The following is a 12,750-nucleotide window of genomic DNA, read 5'->3' as shown; positions in this document are numbered from 1 at the left end:
TACACTATATTCCATGGGATCTCAGTACTGTGCAGAGTACACTCTATTCCATGGGATCTCAGTACTGTGCAGAGTACACTCTCTTCCATGGGATCTCAGTACTGTGCAGAGTACACTCTCTTCAGTGGTAGCTCAGTACTGTGCAGAGTACACTCTATTCCATGGGATCTCAGTACTGTGCAGAGTATACTCTATTCCATGGGATCTCAGAACTGTGCAGAGTACACTCTATTCCATGGGATCTCAGTACTGTGCAGAGTACACTCTCTTCTATGGGATCTCAGTACTGTGCAGAGTACACTCTATTCCATGGGATCTCAGTACTGTGCAGAGTACACTCTCTTCAGTGGTAGCTCAGTACTGTGCAAAGTACACTCTCTTCCATGGGATCTCAGTACTGTGCAGAGTACACTCTATTCCATGGGAGCTCAGTACTGTGCAGAGTACACTCTCTTCCATGGGATCTCAGTACTGTGCAGAGTACACTCTATTCCATGGGAGCTCAGTACTCTGCAGAGTACACTCTATTCCATGGGAGCTCAATACTGTGCAGAGTACACTCTCTTCCATGGAATCTCAGTACTGTGTAGAGTACACTCTATTCCATGGGATCTCAGTACTGTGCAGAATACACTCTCTTCAGTGGTAGCTCAGTACTGTGCAGAGTACACTCTATTCCATGGGATCTCAGTACTGTGCAGAGTACACTCTATTCCATGGGAGCTCAGTACTGTGCAGAGTACACTCTATTCCATGGGATCTCAGTACTGTGCAGAGTACACTCTATTCCATGGGAGCTCTGTACTGTGCAGAGTACACTCTCTTCCATGGGATCTCAGTACTGTGCACAGTACACTCTATTCCATGGGATCTCAGTACTGTGCAGAGTACACTTTCTTCCATGGTAGCTCAGTACTGTGCAGAGTACACTCTCTTCCATGGGATCTCAGTACTGTGCAGAGTACACTCTATTCCATAGGATCTCAGTACTGTGCAGAGTACACTCTCTTCAGTGGGAGCTCAGTACTGTGCAGAGTACACTATCTTCCATGGGATCTCAGTACTGTGCAGAGTACACTATTCCATGGGATCTCAGTACTGTGCAGAGTACACTCTATTCCATGGGATCTCAGTACTGTGCAGAGTACACTCTCTTCAGTGGTAGCTCAGTACTGTGCAGAGTACACTCTATTCCATGGGATCTCAGTACTGTGCAGAGTACACTCTCTTCCATGGGATCTCAGTACTGTGCAGAGTACACTCTATTCCATGGGCGCTCAGTACTGTGCAGAGTACACTCTCTTCCATAGGATCTCAGTACTGTGCAGAGTACACTCTCTGCAGTGGTAGCTCAGTACTGTGCAGAGTATACTCTATTCCATGTGATCTCAGTACTGTGCAGAGTACATTCTATTCCACGGGAGCTCAGTACTGTGCAGAGTACACTCTCTTCCATGGGATCTCAGTACTGTGCAGAGTACACTCTATTCCATTGGATCTCAGTACTGTGCAGAGTACACTCTATTCCATGGGAGCTCAGCACTGTGCAGAGTACACTCTAGTCCATGGGATCTCAGTACTGTGCAGAGTACACTCTATTCCATGGGATCTCAGTACTGTGCAGAGTACTCTCTCTTCAGTGGTAGCTCAGTACTGTGCAGAGTATACTGTATTCCGTGGGATCTCAGTACTGTACAGAGTACACTCTATTCCATGGAATCTCAGTACTGTGCAGAGTACACTCTCTTCAGTGGTAGCTCAGTACTGTGCAGAGTATACTCTATTCCCTGGGATCTCAGTACTGTGCAGAGTACACTCTATTCCACGGGAGCTCAGTGCTGTGCAGAGTACACTCTCTTCCATGGGATCTCAGTACTGTGCAGAGTACACTCTATTCCATGGGATCTCAGTACTGTGCAGAGTGCATTCTATTCCATGGGAGCTCAGTACTGTGCAGAGTACACTCTCTTCCATGGGATCTCTGTACTGTGCATAGTACACTCTATTCCATGGGATCTCAGTACTGTGCAGAGTAAACTCTCTTCCCTGGGATCTCAGTACTGTGCAGAGTACACTCTCTTCCATGGGATCTCAGTACTGTGCAGAGTACAATCTCTTCCATGGTAGCTCAGTACTGTGCAGAGTGCACTCTCTTCCACGGGATCTCGGTACTGTGCAGAGTACACTCTATTCCATGGAATCTCAGTACTGTGCAGAGTACACTCTCTTCAGTGGTAGCTCAGTACTGTGCAGAGTACACTCTCTTCCATGGGATCTCAGTACTGTGAAGAGTACACTCTATTCCATGGGAGCTCAGTACTGTGCAGAGTACACTCTCTTCCATGGGATCTCAGTACTGTGCAGAGTACACTCTATTCCATGGGATCTCAGTACTGTGCAGAGTACACTCTTTTCCATGGGATCTCAGTACTGTGCAGAGTACACTCTATTCCATGGGAGCTCAGTACTGTGCAGAGTACACTCTCTTCAGTGGTAGCTCAGTAATGTGCAGAGTATACTCTATTCCATGGGATCTCAGTACTGTGCAGAGTACACTCTATTCCATGGGATCTCAATGCTGTGCAGAGTACACTCTATTCCATAGGATCGCAGTACTGTGCAGAGTACACTCTATTCCATGGGATCTCAGTACTGTGCACAGTACACTCTAGTCCATGGGATCTCAGTACAGTGCAGAGTACACTCTATTCCATGGGAGCTCAGTACTGTGCAGAGTACACTCTCTTCAGTGGTAGCTCAGTACTGTGCAAAGTACACTCTGCTAAGTACTGTGCAGAATAAACTCTATTCCATGGGATCTCAGTACTGTGCAGAGTACACTCTATTCCATGGGATCTCAGTACTGTGCAGAGTACACTCGATTCCATGGGAGCTCAGTACTGTGCACAGTACACTCTATTCCATGGGATATCAGTACTGTGCAGAGTACACTCTATTCCATGGGATCTCAGTACTGTGCAGAGTACACTCTCTTCAGTGGTAGCTCAGTACTGTGCAGAGTACACTCTATTCCCTGGGATCTCAGTACTGTGCAGAGTACACTCTATTCCATGGGATCTCAGTACTGTGCAGAATACACTCTCTTCAGTGGTAGCTCAGTACTGTGCAGAGTACACTCTATTCCATGGGATCTCAGTACTGTGCAGAGTACACGCTATTCCATGGGAGCTCAGTACTGTGCAGAGTACACTCTATTCCATGGGATCTCAGTACTGTGCAGAGTACACTCTATTCCATGGGAGCTCTGTACTGTGCAGAGTACACTCTCTTCCATGGGATCTCAGTACTGTGCAGAGTACACTCTCTTCCATGGTAGCTCAGTACTGTGCAGAGTACACTCTCTTCCATGGGATCTCGGTACTGTGCAGAGTACACTCTATTCCATAGGATCTCAGTACTGTGCAGAGTACACTCTCTTCAGTGGGAGCTCAGTACTGTGCAGAGTACACTATCTTCCATGGGATCTCAGTACTGTGCAGAGTACACTATTCCATGGGATCTCAGTACTGTGCAGAGTACACTCTATTCCATGGGATCTCAGTACTGTGCAGAGTACACTCTCTTCAGTGGTAGCTCAGTACTGTGCAGAGTACACTCTATTCCATGGGATCTCAGTACTGTGCAGAGTACACTCTCTTCCATGGGATCTCAGTACTGTGCAGAGTACACTCTATTCCATGGGAGCTCAGTACTGTGCAGAGTACACTCTCTTCCATAGGATCTCAGTACTGTGCAGAGTACACTCTCTGCAGTGGTAGCTCAGTACTGTGCAGAGTATACTCTATTCCATGTGATCTCAGTACTGTGCAGAGTACATTCTATTCCACGGGAGCTCAGTACTGTGCTGAGTACACTCTCTTCCATGGGATCTCAGTACTGTGCAGAGTACACTCTATTCCATTGGATCTCAGTACTGTGCAGAGTACACTCTATTCCATGGGAGCTCAGCACTGTGCAGAGTACACTCTAGTCCATGGGATCTCAGTACTGTGCAGAGTACACTCTATTCCATGGGATCTCAGTACTGTGCAGAGTACACTCTCTTCAGTGGTAGCTCAGTACTGTGCAGAGTATACTGTATTCCGTGGGATCTCAGTACTGTACAGAGTACACTCTATTCCATGGAATCTCAGTACTGTGCAGAGTACACTCTCTTCAGTGGTAGCTCAGTGCTGTGCAGAGTATACTCTATTCCATGGGATCTCAGTACTTTGCAGAGTACACTCTCTTCCATGGGATCTCAGTACTGTGCAGAGTACACTCTATTCCATGGGAGCTCAGTACTGTGCAGAGTACACTCTCTTCCATAGGATCTCAGTAATGTGCAGAGTACACTCTCTGCAGTGGTAGCTCAGTACTGTGCAGAGTATACTCTATTCCATGTGATCTCAGTACTGTGCAGAGTACACTCTATTCCATGGGATCTCAGTACTGTGCAGAGTACACTCTCTTCAGTGGTAGCTCAGTACTGTGCAGAGTACACTCTATTCCATGGGATCTCAGTACTGTGCAGAGTACACTATTCCATGGGATCTCAGTACTGTGCAGAGTACACTCTATTCCATGGGATCTCAGTACTGTGCAGAGTACACTCTCTTCAGTGGTAGCTCAGTACTGTGCAGAGTACACTCTATTCCATGGGATCTCAGTACTGTGCAGAGTACACTCTCTTCCATGGGATCTCAGTACTGTGCAGAGTACACTCTATTCCATGGGAGCTCAGTACTGTGCAGAGTACACTCTCTTCCATAGGATCTCAGTACTGTGCAGAGTACACTCTCTGCAGTGGTAGCTCAGTACTGTGCAGAGTATACTCTATTCCATGTGATCTCAGTACTGTGCAGAGTACATTCTATTCCACGGGAGCTCAGTACTGTGCAGAGTACACTCTCTTCCATGGGATCTCAGTACTGTGCAGAGTACACTCTATTCCATTGGATCTCAGTACTGTGCAGAGTACACTCTATTCCATGGGAGCTCAGCACTGTGCAGAGTACACTCTAGTCCATGGGATCTCAGTACTGTGCAGAGTACACTCTATTCCACGGGAGCTCAGTGCTGTGCAGAGTACACTCTCTTCCATGGGATCTCAGTACTGTGCAGAGTACACTCTATTCCATGGGATCTCAGTACTGTGCAGAGTACACTCTATTACATGGGAGCTCAGTACTGTGCAGAGTACACTCTCTTCCATGGGATCTCTGTACTGTGCATAGTACACTCTATTCCATGGGATCTCAGTACTGTGCAGAGTACACTCTCTTCCCTGGGATCTCAGTACTGTGCAGAGTACACTCTCTTCCATGGGATCTCAGTACTGTGCAGAGTACAATCTCTTCCATGGTAGCTCAGTACTGTGCAGAGTGCACTCTCTTCCACGGGATCTCGGTACTGTGCAGAGTACACTCTATTCCATGGGATCTCAGTACTGTGCAGAGTACACTCTCTTCAGTGGTAGCTCAGTACTGTGCTGAGTACACTCTCTTCCATGGGATATCAGTACTGTGAAGAGTACACTCTATTCCATGGGAGCTCAGTACTGTGCAGAGTACACTCTCTTCCATGGGATCTCAGTACTGTGCAGAGTACACTCTATTCCATGGGATCTCAGTACTGTGCAGAGTACACTCTTTTCCATGGGAGCTCAGTACTCTGCAGAGTACACCCTATTCCATGTGAGCTCAGTACTGTGCAGAGTACACTCTCTTCCATGGAATCTCAGTACTGTGCAGAGTACACTCTATTCCATGGGATCTCAGTACTGTGCAGAGTACACTCTATTCCATGGGAGCTCAGTACTCTGCAGAGTACACTCTATTCCATGGGATCTCAGTACTGTGCAGAGTACACTCTATTCCATGGGAGCTCAGTACTGTGCACAGTACACTCTAGTCCATGGGATCTCAGTACTGTGCAGAGTACACTCTATTCCATGGGAGCTCAGTACTGTGCAGAGTACACTCTCTTCAGTGGTAGCTCAGTACTGTGCAAAGTACACTCTGCTAAGTACTGTGCAGAATAAACTCTATTCCATGGCATCTCAGTACTGTGCAGAGTACACTCTATTCCATGGGATCTCAGTACTGTGCAGAGTACACTCGATTCCATGGGAGCTCAGTACTGTGCACAGTACACTCTATTCCATGGGATATCAGTACTGTGCAGAGTACACTCTATTCCATGGGATCTCAGTACTGTGCAGAGTACACTCTCTTCAGTGGTAGCTCAGTACTGTGCAGAGTAAAATCTATTCCCTGGGATCTCAGTACTGTGCAGAGTACACTCTATTCCATGGGCGCTCAGTACTGTGCAGAGTACACTCTCTTCCATGGGATCTCAGTACTGTGCAGAGTACACTCTATTCAATGGGAGCTCAGTACTGTGCAGAGTACACTCTCTTCCATGGGATCTCAGTACTGTGCAGAGTACACTCTATTCCATGGGAGCTCAGTACTGTGCAGAGTACACTCTCTTCAGTCGTAGCTCAGTACTGTGCAGAGTATACTCTATTCCATGGGATCTCAGTACTGTGCAGAGTACACTCTATTCCATGGGATCTCAATGCTGTGCAGAGTACACACTGTTCCATAGGATCTCAGTACTGTGCAGAGTACACTCTATTCCATGGGATCTCAGTACTGTGCAGAGTACACTCTCTTCCATGGGAGCTCAGTACTGTGCAAAGTACACTGTCTTCCATGGGATCTCAGTACTGTGCAGAGTACACTCTATTCCATGGGATCTCAGTACTGTGCAGAGTACACTCTATTCCATGGGCGCTCAGTACTGTGCACAGTACACTCTATTCCATGGGATATCAGTACTGTGCAGAGTACACTCTATTCCATGGGATCTCAGTACTGTGCAGAGTACACTCTCTTCAGTGGTAGCTCAGTACTGTGCAGAGTACACTCTATTCCCTGGGATCTCAGTACTGTGCAGAGTACACTCTATTCCATGGGCGCTCAGTACTGTGCAGAGTACACTCTCTTCCATGGGATCTCAGTACTGTGCAGAGTACACTCTATTCAATGGGAGCTCAGTACTGTGCAGAGTACACTCTCTTCAATGGTATCTCAGTACTGTGCAGAGTACACTCTATTCCATGGGAGCTCAGTACTGTGCAGAGTACACTCTCTTCAGTGGTAGCTCAGTACTGTGCAGAGTATACTCTATTCCATGGGATCTCAGTACTGTGCAGAGTACACTCTATTCCATGGGATCTCAATGCTGTGCAGAGTACACTCTATTCCATGAGATCTCAGTACTCCGCAGAGTACACTCTATTCCATGGAAGCTCAGTACTGTGCAGAGTACACTCTATTCCATGGGATCTCAGTACAGTGCAGAGTACACTCTCTTCAGTGGTAGCTCAGTACTGTGCAGAGTACACTCTATTCCATGGGATCTCAGTACTGTGCAGAGTACACTCTCTTCGGTGGTAGCTCAGTACTGTGCAGAGTACACTCTATTCCATGGAATCTCAGTACTGTGCAGAGTACACTCTCTTCAGTGGTAGCTCAGTACTGTGTAGAGTATACTCTATTCCCTGGGATCTCAGTACTGTGCAGAGTACACTCTATTCCACGGGAGCTCAGTGCTATGCAGAGTACACTCTCTTCCATGGGATCTCAGTACTGTGCAGAGTACACTCTATTCCATGGGATCTCAGTACTGTGCAGAGTAAACTCTATTCCATGGGAGCTCAGTACTGTGCAGAGTACACTCTCTTCCATGGGATCTCTGTACTGTGCATAGTACACTCTATTCCATGGGATCTCAGTACTGTGCAGAGTACACTCTCTTCCCTGGGATCTCAGTACTGTGCAGAGTACACTCTCTTCCATGGGATCTCAGTATTGTGCAGAGTACAATCTCTTCCATGGTAGCTCAGTACTGTGCAGAGTGCACTCTCTTCCACGGGATCTCGGTACTGTGCAGAGTACACTCTATTCCATGGGATCTCAGTACTGTGCAGAGTACACTCTCTTCAGTGGTAGCTCAGTACTGTGCAGAGTACACTCTCTTCCATGGGATCTCAGTACTGTGAAGAGTACACTCTATTCCATGGGAGCTCAGTACTGTGCAGAGTACACTCTCTTCCATGGGATCTCAGTACTGTGCAGAGTACACTCTATTCCATGGGATCTCAGTACTGTGCAGAGTACACTCTTTTCCATGGGAGCTCAGTACTCTGCAGAGTACACCCTATTCCATGTGAGCTCAGTACTGTGCAGAGTACACTCTCTTCCATGGAATCTCAGTACTGTGCAGAGTACACTCTATTCCATGGGATCTCAGTACTGTGCAGAGTACACTCTATTCCATGGGAGCTCAGTACTCTGCAGAGTACACTCTCTTCCATGGGATCTCAGTACTGTGCAGAGTACACTCTATTCCATGGGAGCTCAGTACTGTGCACAGTACACTCTAGTCCATGGGATCTCAGTACTGTGCAGAGTACACTCTATTCCATGGGAGCTCAGTACTGTGCAGAGTACACTCTCTTCAGTGGTAGCTCAGTACTGTGCAAAGTACACTCTGCTAAGTACTGTGCAGAATAAACTCTATTCCATGGGTTCTCAGTACTGTGCAGAGTACACTCTATTCCATGGGATCTCAGTACTGTGCAGAGTACACTCGATTCCATGGGAGCTCAGTACTGTGCACAGTACACTCTATTCCATGGGATATCAGTACTGTGCAGAGTACACTCTATTCCATGGGATCTCAGTACTGTGCAGAGTACACTCTCTTCAGTGGTAGCTCAGTACTGTGCAGAGTACACTCTATTCCCTGGGATCTCAGTACTGTGCAGAGTACACTCTATTCCATGGGCGCTCAGTACTGTGCAGAGTACACTCTCTTCCATGGGATCTCAGTACTGTGCAGAGTACACTCTATTCCATGGGATCTCAATGCTGTGCAGAGTACACACTGTTCCATAGGATCTCAGTACTGTGCAGAGTACACTCTATTCCATGGGATCTCAGTACTGTGCAGAGTACACTCTCTTCCATGGGAGCTCAGTACTGTGCAAAGTACACTGTCTTCCATGGGATCTCAGTACTGTGCAGAGTACACTCTATTCCATGGGATCTCAGTACTGTGCAGAGTACACTCTATTCCATGGGCGCTCAGTACTGTGCACAGTACACTCTATTCCATGGGATATCAGTACTGTGCAGAGTACACTCTATTCCATGGGATCTCAGTACTGTGCAGAGTACACTCTCTTCAGTGGTAGCTCAGTACTGTGCAGAGTACACTCTATTCCCTGGGATCTCAGTACTGTGCAGAGTACACTCTATTCCATGGGCGCTCAGTACTGTGCAGAGTACACTCTCTTCCATGGGATCTCAGTACTGTGCAGAGTACACTCTATTCAATGGGAGCTCAGTACTGTGCAGAGTACACTCTCTTCCATGGTATCTCAGTACTGTGCAGAGTACACTCTCTTCAGTGGTAGCTCAGTACTGTGCAGAGTACACTCTCTTCCATGGGATCTCAGTACTGTGCAGAGTACACTCTATTCCATGGGAGCTCAGTACTGTGCAGAGTACACTCTCTTCCATGGGATCTCAGTACTGTGCAGAGTACACTGTATTCCATTGGAGCTCAGTACTCTGCAGAGTACACTCTATTCCATGGGAGCTCAGTACTGTGCCGAGTACACTCTATTCCATGGGAGCTCAGTACTGTGCCGAGTACACTCTCTTCCATGGAATCTCAGTACTGTGCAGAGTACACTCTATTCCATGGGATCTCAGTACTGTGCAGAGTACACTCTCTTCAGTGGTAGCTCAGTACTGTGCTGAGTACACTCTATTCCATGGGATCTCAGTACTGTGCAGAGTACACTCTATTCCATGGGAGCTCAGTACTGTGCAGAGTACACTCTCTTCCATAGGATCTCAGTACTGTGCAGAGTACACTCTCTTCAGTGGTAGCTCAGTACTGTGAAGAGTATACTCTATTCCATGGGATCTCAGTACTGTGCAGAGTACATTCTATTCCACGGGAGCTCAGTACTGTGCAGAGTACACTCTCTTCCATGGGATCTCAGTACTGTGCAGAGTACACTCTATTCCATGGGATCTCAGTACTGTGCAGAGTACACTCTATTCCATGGGAGCTCAGCACTGTGCAGAGTACACTCTAGTCCATGGGATCTCAGTACTGTGCAGAGTACACTCTATTCCATGTGATCTCAGTACTGTGCAGAATACACTCTCTTCAGTGGTAGCTCAGTACTGTGCAGAGTATACTGTATTCCATGGGATCTCAGTACTGTACAGAGTACACTCTATTCCATGGAATCTCAGTACTGTGCAGAGTACACTCTCTTCAGTGGTAGCTCAGTACTGTGCAGAGTATACTCTATTCCCTGGGATCTCAGTACTGTGCAGAGTACACTCTATTCCACTGGAGCTCAGTGCTGTGCAGAGTACACTCTCTTCCATGGGATCTCAGTACTGTGCAGAGTACACTCTATTCCATGGGATCTCAGTACTGTGCAGAGTACACTCTATTCCATGGGAGCTCAGTACTGTTCAGAGTACACTCTCTTCCATGGGATCTCTGTACTGTGCATAGTACACTCTATTCCATGGGATCTCAGTACTGTGCAGAGTACACTCTCTTCCCTGGGATCTCAGTACTGTGCAGAGTATACTGTATTCGGTGGGATCTCAGTACTGTACAGAGTACACTCTATTCCATGGAATCTCAGTACTGTTCAGAGTACACTCTCTTCAGTGGTAGCTCAGTACTGTGCAGAGTATACTCTATTCCCTGGGATCTCAGTACTGTGCAGAGTACACTCTATTCCACTGGAGCTCTGTGCTGTGCAGAGTACACTCTCTTCCATGGGATCTCAGTACTGTGCAGAGTACACTCTATTCCATGGGATCTCAGTACTGTGCAGAGTACACTCTATTCCATGGGAGCTCAGTACTGTTCAGAGTACACTCTCTTCCATGGGATCTCTGTACTGTGCATAGTACACTCTATTCCATGGGATCTCAGTACTGTGCAGAGTACACTCTCTTCCCTGGGATCTCAGTACTGTGCAGAGTACACTCTCTTCCATGGGATCTCAGTACTGTGCAGAGTACACTCTCTTCCATGGTAGCTCAGTACTGTGCAGAGTGCACTCTCTTCCACGCGATCTCGGTACTGTGCAGAGTACACTCTATTCCATGGGATCTCAGTACTGTGCAGAGTACACTCTCTTCAGTGGTAGCTCAGTACTGTGCAGAGTACACTCTCTTCCATGGGATCTCAGTACTGTGAAGAGTACACTCTATTCCATGGGAGCTCAGTACTGTGCAGAGTACACTCTCTTCCATGGGATCTCAGTACTGTGCAGAGTACACTCTATTCAATGGGAGCTCAGTACTGTGCAGAGTACACTTTCTTCAGTGGTAGCTCAGTAATGTGCAGAGTACACTCTATTCCATGGGATCTCAGTACTGTGCAGAGTACACTCTCTTCGGTGGTAGCTCAGTACTCTGCAGAGTATACTCTATTCCATGGGATCTCAGTACTGTGCAGAGTACACTCTATTCCATGGGATCTCAGTACTGTGCAGAGTACACTCTCTTCAGTGGTAGCTCAGTACTGTGCAGAGTACACTCTATTCCCTGGGATCTCAGTACTGTGCAGAGTACACTCTATTCCACTGGAGCTCAGTGCTGTGCAGAGTACACTCTCTTCCATGGGATCTCAGTACTGTGCAGAGTATACTGTATTCCGTGGGATCTCAGTACTGTACAGAGTACACTCTATTCCATGGAATCTCAGTACTGTGCAGAGTACACTCTCTTCAGTGGTAGCTCAGTACTGTGCAGAGTATACTCTATTCCCTGGGATCTCAGTACTGTGCAGAGTACACTCTATTCCACTGGAGCTCAGTGCTGTGCAGAGTACACTCTCTTCCATGGGATCTCAGTACTGTGCAGAGTACACTCTATTCCATGGGATCTCAGTACTGTGCAGAGTACACTCTATTCCATGGGAGCTCAGTACTGTTCAGAGTACACTCTCTTCCATGGGATCTCTGTACTGTGCATAGTACACTCTATTCCATGGGATCTCAGTACTGTGCAGAGTACACTCTCTTCCCTGGGATCTCAGTACTGTGCAGAGTACACTCTCTTCCATGGGATCTCAGTACTGTGCAGAGTACACTCTCTTCCATGGTAGCTCAGTACTGTGCAGAGTGCACTCTCTTCCACGCGATCTCGGTACTGTGCAGAGTACACTCTATTCCATGGGATCTCAGTACTGTGCAGAGTACACTCTCTTCAGTGGTAGCTCAGTACTGTGCAGAGTACACTCTCTTCCATGGGATCTCAGTACTGTGAAGAGTACACTCTATTCCATGGGAGCTCAGTACTGTGCAGAGTACACTCTATTCCATGGGATCTCAGTACTGTGCAGAGTACACTCTATTCCATGGGAGCTCAGTACTGTTCAGAGTACACTCTCTTCCATGGGATCTCTGTACTGTGCATAGTACACTCTATTCCATGGGATCTCAGTACTGTGCAGAGTACACTCTCTTCCCTGGGATCTCAGTACTGTGCAGAGTATACTGTATTCCGTGGGATCTCAGTACTGTACAGAGTACACTCTATTCCATGGAATCTCAGTACTGTGCAGAGTACACTCTCTTCAGTGGTAGCTCAGTACTGTGCAGAGTATACTCTATTCCCTGGGATCTCA

This window comes from Ambystoma mexicanum, chromosome 4q (assembly GCF_040938575.1).
Source record: "Ambystoma mexicanum isolate Mex_15411 chromosome 4q, UKY_AmexF1_1, whole genome shotgun sequence".
Classification (NCBI taxonomy): Eukaryota; Metazoa; Chordata; class Amphibia; order Caudata; family Ambystomatidae; genus Ambystoma; species Ambystoma mexicanum.
Note: the sequence above shows the minus strand (reverse complement) of the source record.